Raw genomic sequence first — 8352 nt, forward strand, 5'->3', positions numbered from 1 at the left:
TTCTCTCAGGCTTGTAAGTAAAAGTAGGGTACACTCAAAGAGCACAAAAGCGCTCATTTAAATAACCAAAAAATTGCCTTTAAAGTTGGAAAAGGTCAAAAGCCTAATAGAGATAGATATGACACTAATCCAAAATCCATTTTCTATGGGGCTCATATAGGTAACAAACACTGGATTTCAGATCCATAAAAAAGAAGGATTTGAGATCCTACCCAAAATCCTCTGACTTATGATCCTTAATGATCTTAGATAGCCTCGGAACCGGATCCCGATAAACAAATGCCCTTCCGAAAGAGAAGTACTAATATAATTTAATCACATCAATTTGGTGGAATTTTTTCCTCCCTAAAATAAAGTGATATTAATTGTAAGAAAAAAGGCATGGCTTGTGGCAAGCAACGGTTCATAAGTTTAATGCAAGCCTTTTGAAGTAACCAGAAGGTCGGGCCGGAAACGAAAGGCTAAAATAAATGACGTGTTTGTTGTCCGCCTCTACTCTAATTGCTTTCAAAATCTTGACTTTGATGAACACGAAAGTGAAATGGATACGTTTCAATCGGTAAAGTCAAACGCATAAACGAGAACTTTACATAGGGACGCCAACCTTTTGTGATATTGAAAAACACTCCTTCTTTTGACTCCTTTTTCATCTAACGGCTTTTAGTAAATGTAACTCCAATGGTTGTAAAACCTATAAGCGTGCCTCGCGAACGAACCCTCCAAAAGTTGGTAACTTTTTTGTGAAAATATTCCAACACATTTTATCGTGTGCCATTCAACTACTGCGTATGCGTTTTACTTGGATATAATCTTATTAAAAGCAGGAGAAACAGTTTTTTCATGCATGAAAACATCGAATTAGATTTCGTGGAAATTTTGAAGTTTTGTCGTTTCTGCATCGGATAGTATAAAAGTTTTCAAGCTTTGATTGTGTGGAAAAACACGTGCATGGTTTTGAAATTCTTTTAATTTAACAACCACGATTATATTTGTCGAGTGAAGCCGTTTCTGCGGCCAAATTGAAATACTACTAACTTTAATGTTATTTTATTGGGATATGATGTTGTCGATTTTAACTGCATTTTTATAATTGTTTTTTCTTTTTTAAGGTAAATGGTCTTTTTTTTTAAAACCGTCTTAATGAAAGTCAATTGCTTCCCTCCTGTGCCCATCACCACCACACTGTTCCTTGTGTCGGGACATATTATGGTGGAGATGATGAGCACACTATATCGTAACAGCAATCACAAAATTTAAATCAAATACACCAGCTTACCACCCAGTACGTTACGTTACAACCCCTAATGATTAAACCAAGAAATTCTAAACAACCTCTACATGCTTGAGCACCTGCTAGCTAAATGCAAACCCATCTGCTGGAGACGATCCTGTGTGGGGAAGCCTGCCATGACTAGCAATAAAGCAAAACCACGCTGCTCGAGGAGGAGAGTCCTTGGTCCCAATCCATTGGCACCAGGCTCCTCCACTTCTTTCTCTCTAATCACCCTCACTGGGTAGAAACTCTTACATTGATCAACAGGAAAACGGCTACCCAGTACCTCACAAGACTCACCAGAACATGCTTGATAAGACAAATTCCACCAGGGTGGGTAAGATAGCATCTTGGGCTTCCAAACTGCAGGATGCTTCTGAGTCTTGTGGAGGAGCTCCTTACATCCCTCCAGAGTTAGGCTACTGCGGAAGAGAGGTAGACCAAGGTAAAATTTAGGCCTTCGTTGTGTTTAGATCTTCATTAAAATCAAAATTTTATTAATTAATGCTTTAGAACCAGGCTGTTAGAAGCTATTTTTAGCAGCAAAGATGATGAACATGCACTGATTAGCAGGAGCAAAGAAGTGGTTTCCCAAGGAAATGATAATCCCATAAAGTTACAGATCCCGTTCCTTGATCTTTTGATCATCCGCTTCCTTTATATTTTCTAGACAAATTATTCACATGAAAGTCAAGGTTTTTGTTTCCCACAGTTTCTAGCTAGCAAGGTGGGTCAATCAATTTCAGTAATAGTACTTGGTTTTTTTTGTCATGCAGTATTTAGGGCCATATTGTTTTTGCTTGGTGACTGCCAAGACTAGAATCTAAACATGCAATGGCCACTTTGTCAAGTTAAAAGGCAATTGACCGCCAACCTGCCATCCTAGTAAAGCCTTAATGCTGCTCACTTGCCTTTCTAGATGAAAAGGGATGATGGTGGATTTGTGCTCATCGATTCTAAAGCCCGCATGGGTGCAAGGGTCTCTCAAGAATCTGTCAATCTTACGAATAGAAGTAATGTTGGCCTTGCTGAATTGAACAACATTACCAATGAAGGATAGCATACCTGGGCATTGCTTCCCTCAAGAAACCAAGGTGTGAGAATCTTCTGTTGCTGTAGACTGTAGAATCTTCTGTTGCTGTAGACTGTACTCCAAACTACAGGAGACCATCTCCATGGCTACCTTAAGCATACCCCACCCAATCTAGAGGACTGCATGTTGTGAACAATCTCATGGACGTAGATCACGTTCTCGTAGATAGAACGCCCCAGAAGGAAAGCCGCCTGCAAGGGAGAAACGGTACGCACAAGAACTGATGACTTCATGCGTCAACCATGATCTTCCATGTATACGTTAGAGGAATTTTTAAATTTATTTTGCTTGCTTTGGTACATTTCAGGACAAGGGCATTGTTTGTGTTTTACATATATAAGTTGTGAGCTTCTTGTTTTTCACGGTAGCAAAATATATAAAAAGATTATCGTGTATAAGAGCATGATAAGCCTTTAAGACAAAACGTTCTTCACAAAAAAAAATCAAATTCAGAAAATTCCAATCAGAAAACCAGTGTAGTTCTCTTCACTACATTCAGTTTGACCTCACCTTCCATTTAACTTATTTCACCATCTACATCGCTGTGGACTGTTTGAAATTGGACTTCTAAGAATCATTGTGAGACATGATTAGCATATTATGCGTTGCAAATATAAAAAGCATTAGTCAACCTTTGTTAAAATAAAGAATGGATAACAAAAACAAACCCTTGACAAAAATATCATCTGCTGCTCTTTAATTGTTATGTGATTCATTTTTTCAGACGATACCTCACAAAGAATTTTCATCATGCCATCTTGTGAATGCATTCTCACAGGCAATCGTCTACGTAGAAAGTGGTTCTAGATATCGTTGCAATCTCTCTTGAATATTTTGTGAAAAACCTTTGAAACCCAAGGTTAATTGAACACTTACGCATATTTGTAATACATATGGATGGACATAAGTTTCAAATCCAAAGATTAGCTTGACTACAACATCCATGTATGTGCTCATTTTTTGTTATTTATTTCACTGTAATTAATTGTACTCCATATTTGGCTTAAATTGATTTCAGGAGGCACCCCTAAAAACCATGCTTTTGTTAAAACCATGTTCAAAGAGTAAAACCTGGTTTTTGTGTTGGCATCTGTAATTTATTTTGGTTTTCTTTTGGAGTGCTTCATAAAAATAAGGTTTTATTTTGAAGAAAGAGATAATGGAACTTGCCCGTCGGTACGAGAATTGACCATTCCCAGTGCTTTTTACCAGGATAATTAATCCAAGGGTTATGCTTATTCTTGGTGCACTTCATTTTTACTTAAACATCTTATTCACCCTAAATGCGGTGTGGTGCTTAGAAATAATGCTGAAGATTGATATGTCAAAGACTTTTATATGAGAAAAATTTAAAGTATCTTTTGAGAGATTAAACCTTTTTTATTGATAACCTTTCAAATTGAGAAATCTTTGCAAATATCATTTAAAAATCTTTGAAAATCAATGTGCGTATTTTGAAGATTTTCTTTTCGAATCAGTTTACCTACCTAGCTAGAACTTCATCTCATCGTGTTTTGGTTCTCATAGAGAAGTACTTGTAATCATTCATGAATTCCACAAGTGAATGCGAATGCAAGAATTTTATATGCTTAAAAATAAATTGTTCGTTCACACTATAACATTATTCTAAAAACATTCTTACCATCACATACATCTAAATTTTTTCACATTGCTTACATATTTTCTATCATTTCGTCATAAATTTTTTTGTAAAGAAAAAAAAAGTTTTTGAAAATTGAATGAGATTGTAGACTTCAAACATGATTTTAATATTGGGTCATCACTTGAGTTTTGATCTTAATAAAGTAGATAAATGAAAATTAAAATGATAGGTCTTAAAAAGAGATACTTAGATGAATGAAAAAAAGAAAAGAAAGAGAAAGAGGAAATGATTTTGGAAAGAATAATATATGTATATTTTATAAATACATATATGCACTAACACATATGATAATTCACAAAATGATTTTAAGCTAAAAGAAATAAAGAAAAAGAAAAAGAGAATTTGGAAACAAAGAAAGAAATATTTTAAAAAGAGAGAGAGATGTACATGTACATGTATATATATAGTTATATATATGTATATAAAATTTTATAAAAAAAAGATCTTAAATCGAAGAGATGAAGATATATATATATATATATATATATATATATATATATATATATATAGAGAGAGAGAGAGAGAGAGAGAGAGAGAGAGAGAGATACACACATATAAAAATTAAAATTAAGAGATAACTTGAAGCATTTTCGAGTCCAATTTTTTTTTTTTATGTAGGCCAGAGAGGAACTTAGGTTCATGAAATACTCTAGGCTAAGTCTTCAAGGTCTCATTAAAAAGGGTTCTTATTTTTTAAATTCTTTTAAAAATGAGATTCAAAATACTTTTATATGAGCATGTAAAGGAATTGGTATATTTCATCTACTACAATGAAATTTATTTCTTCTGCTATTGGGCATGAGAGAAAATCAAGTATATATGAAATAAAAAGTTATTGACATAAGAAAGCTCTAGTGGGATTCTTAATCTGGTGATTAAGAGAAATGCTAAACGTAAGAATGTTATAAGAAAACATTTTAACATGTGCACATTCGTGAGAGATTTCCTAAGTTGGAAAAATCTCAACATCAAAAATTAATGTTAATAAAGAAATTCTAACTCAAGCACTTATTCTTACCATTCATTCACATATTAATTGAAAAATCAATCAACTATACATGAACAACATCTCAAAACGAAACACACATTCAAGAGAAGGAAGAAAACATATTTCGATCTTAGAATGAAATTTTGTTTCACCATGTTCATGTTCCCGGTACACTCAAGAATAGCTCTTGATTCTGGAAGGAGTTTTTAGAGTTATCTTGTATCACTATCAAGAGATGAAAAAAGGAAACACAAAGAAAAAAAATGATTGAGATATCGACTACATACCTCTAAATAGACCAGTTGGAGAGATCTAAGCCTCTTCCTTGAATTACATGAAGCCTTCCTAAGTGAGCCACCAAGGTATTGAGTATGTCTCCCTAAAATGTCTCCTCGTGCTCCCTTAAAGATAGAAGTTGAAGAAGAAGCTTGTTCCCAAGGTTAGAGAAAAAGAAGACAAAGAAGATAAGAAGCAATGTCACCTGGGTGCGTTTCCCAGGAGCTCGCACCCGCACCGACGCGTTGCGGGTGCGGGTGCGCTCCAGGTGTGCACCCAATCCGCACCCGATGATGAGGCGCACCCAGACCGCACCCAGGGGAGTTGGATCAAGTTCCGAGTCGAAACCAAATCCAAACCAAGTTCATCTGCGTGTATGGTTTGGATCTGGATCTGATTTCGGGATAAAACCAGAGTAAAAATCCACAAAATCAAATCCCCGTCGGCCGGGGCATCTAATTTAATACATCTATAGATATATTATATGTTCTCTTTTCTCTTTAAAAAAAAACGATACAGGACTAAAGAATGGTGGCTTTCATAAAACGATCTGTTTGCCTTTTTTTTCAAACATTTCTTTTTTGATTTTTTCCCACTATCATAAAAATGTATAATTTTAATTGTGTTATTCAATTTCTACGAAAAATTAATAATAATAATAATATTAATATAATAAAATATCTTCACCGCACCGCCGCACCTAATTTTTTTGAGATGTGCTGCACCGGCACCGGCACCCGCACCGGCATCGTCACCCGCACCCCGCATTCAGGTGACATAGATAAGAAGATAATGAGAAAAATGAAGAGAGAGAGAGATGAAAAAACTCTATGCCTTCAAATAAGAAAGCTCTAGAGGTTCCTCAATGGTTAGCTCATTTTAAAGAGAAAAAGTTTAAGGAGGGTATTTATAGAAAGTTTTGAAGCCAAAACTCAAAATTTAAATTTTTTTGAATTGAGTAAGATTTTCATGTGAATTTTAGTTTTTTTTAATTATTTTTATTTTTTTTAAATAAGTCTTGACCAAAGAAGATTGCCCCTTACCCATGCAAACACCCTTCTGTGGGTGTTGGCAGGGCTAGTGCCCACCCAACATGTTAAAATCGCCTCCTTTTTAGCCCAAAACAGGGCACGCGCAGGGCGCAAGCCTTGTGTTGGATGTGCCAAGGCATGTTGCTCTCAAGCACTGCTCAGCCCGAGCACACAAGTGGGGGCAAAATGTCCCCTATTGTCTCAAAAATGAGCCAATAAGGGTGGCCTTTGCCTCCCTAGCCTCCCAAGATGGGTCCCAACTAAAATTAGTTTAAAATTTATTTTAAAATGTATATTTTGAAGGGTAAAAGGATCTTTTTCAAAAAAAAAAAAAAGTGAGACTTTGCTTTGGGTTATTCCGAACTTGTTTTGGATGCTTCCATACTTGTTTGGTCGCGAAAGCATTCTGATCGATGCCCAATGCTTGGATCAAGGGTTAGATGAGTGTTTTGGGCTTAAAACATATTTTTAAATTTTGGCCCAAGGTTGGGATGAAAATAAAATGAGGGTTCGCGTGTGTGTGTGTCGGTGCTAGATAGGGTTGGAAATTGTTATTTTGATCTCGAATTAGGATTTTGAATTGAAATTCTTGATTTGGATCTAAACTTTGGTTTTGGATTTAATTTGGATCTAAGGGCGGCTTTATGGATCCATCTTCTTAATTTGGACTTGATTTTGTCTATTATGGGCTTTGGCTTCGTATTTTGGATCAATGAGTGAACTTTAGATATAGGACATGAATTTTGGTCTAGATCTTGACCTAAAGTTGGATTTTGGATCTAGACCTTTTATTTGAACCCAGGTATGGATCTAAAGGTCTGTTTTGGACTTGGATATGGGTTTGAAGTCTGTTTTGTGGCGAGCTTGAGCATAGGGTCCATAGTTAGATCCAAATTGCTGTAAAAATAACCGAAATTACCGAGATGATGTTTGAATATATGGAGTATAATCTTTTGAAAAAATTTGAGGTGATAACATCATCCAAGCATAAAAACTAGCTTTAAAATCTAGTAGGACATATCATCCAAACATGCCCTTAATGGGGTGTTTTTTTTTTTTAATAATTTTGAAAGAACCGTCTAGAAAAGATTATTTATATTTCTTAGCTCAGGTGAAGAATTTTGCTAGATTTTTGTCATATAATGATACAAGTTTCCATAGGAAGAAAAATTATTTGTGTTTAACATGTGGGTGTCGTTTATGGGGTGTTTGTTTCACCTGTAACGAGATGGGACTTCCTTTTAAAGTGAAAGTATTATTTCAGAATCCTTTTCTTCACCTTGAAAGTATTAATCTTTACTCACATAGGCCAATGGCCTTGCAATTGCTTGTGAATGACAATGTAAATGTATTGCCACCTATGAGTAGTAAATGCAGCCATAAGTTGGCGGTGGGAGGGTTGTACATTCAAGGCCACCTTCCTCCCATCCCTCACACCTCATTGTCCACGCAAAATGTCACAACGGTATTAAAGCCAAGTTAGTTATTGTGAGTCGTAAGAAAACTGTGTTAGTGTTCATGTTGCCAAATGATCTGCTAAGCAAGGTTTCATCATGAGGCTCCACCAAGATGATGACATAAGTAGGAAAGAGGCAAGGAATTAGTGCATTATTAAAGACTGAACTAGTTGTTGTTGACAATTCGGGCAAATGGATGCCAACCAACATTAGCATGTTGAGCCGGACATTGGACGAGGCTGCCTAACTCCTTAATAACTCTTAACAAAGGAATTGGTAGGTTGTTATGGTGTCCTTGGCTTCAATAAGCACCCCGGTGGTGGAGGATAAAGTGCAAGTACGAATTCCAGATCATGGAGTTTTTAGAAGTTGCTGATATATGATGTTGTTTTGTAATAATAATAGTTCTTTAATGTTTAATGCATATACCCTGAAGATTGAGACATATCTATGGAGCACTGTTTACGCCAAAGTTAGAGCAGATTCATAAAGTATTATAATAGTTTATAACAACAAACTGTTCTCATTGCTAAATGGTCTTCAAAATAATAATGGTGCTGATTAATATTTC

This window comes from Nymphaea colorata, chromosome 4 (assembly GCF_008831285.2).
Source record: "Nymphaea colorata isolate Beijing-Zhang1983 chromosome 4, ASM883128v2, whole genome shotgun sequence".
Classification (NCBI taxonomy): domain Eukaryota; kingdom Viridiplantae; phylum Streptophyta; class Magnoliopsida; order Nymphaeales; family Nymphaeaceae; genus Nymphaea; species Nymphaea colorata.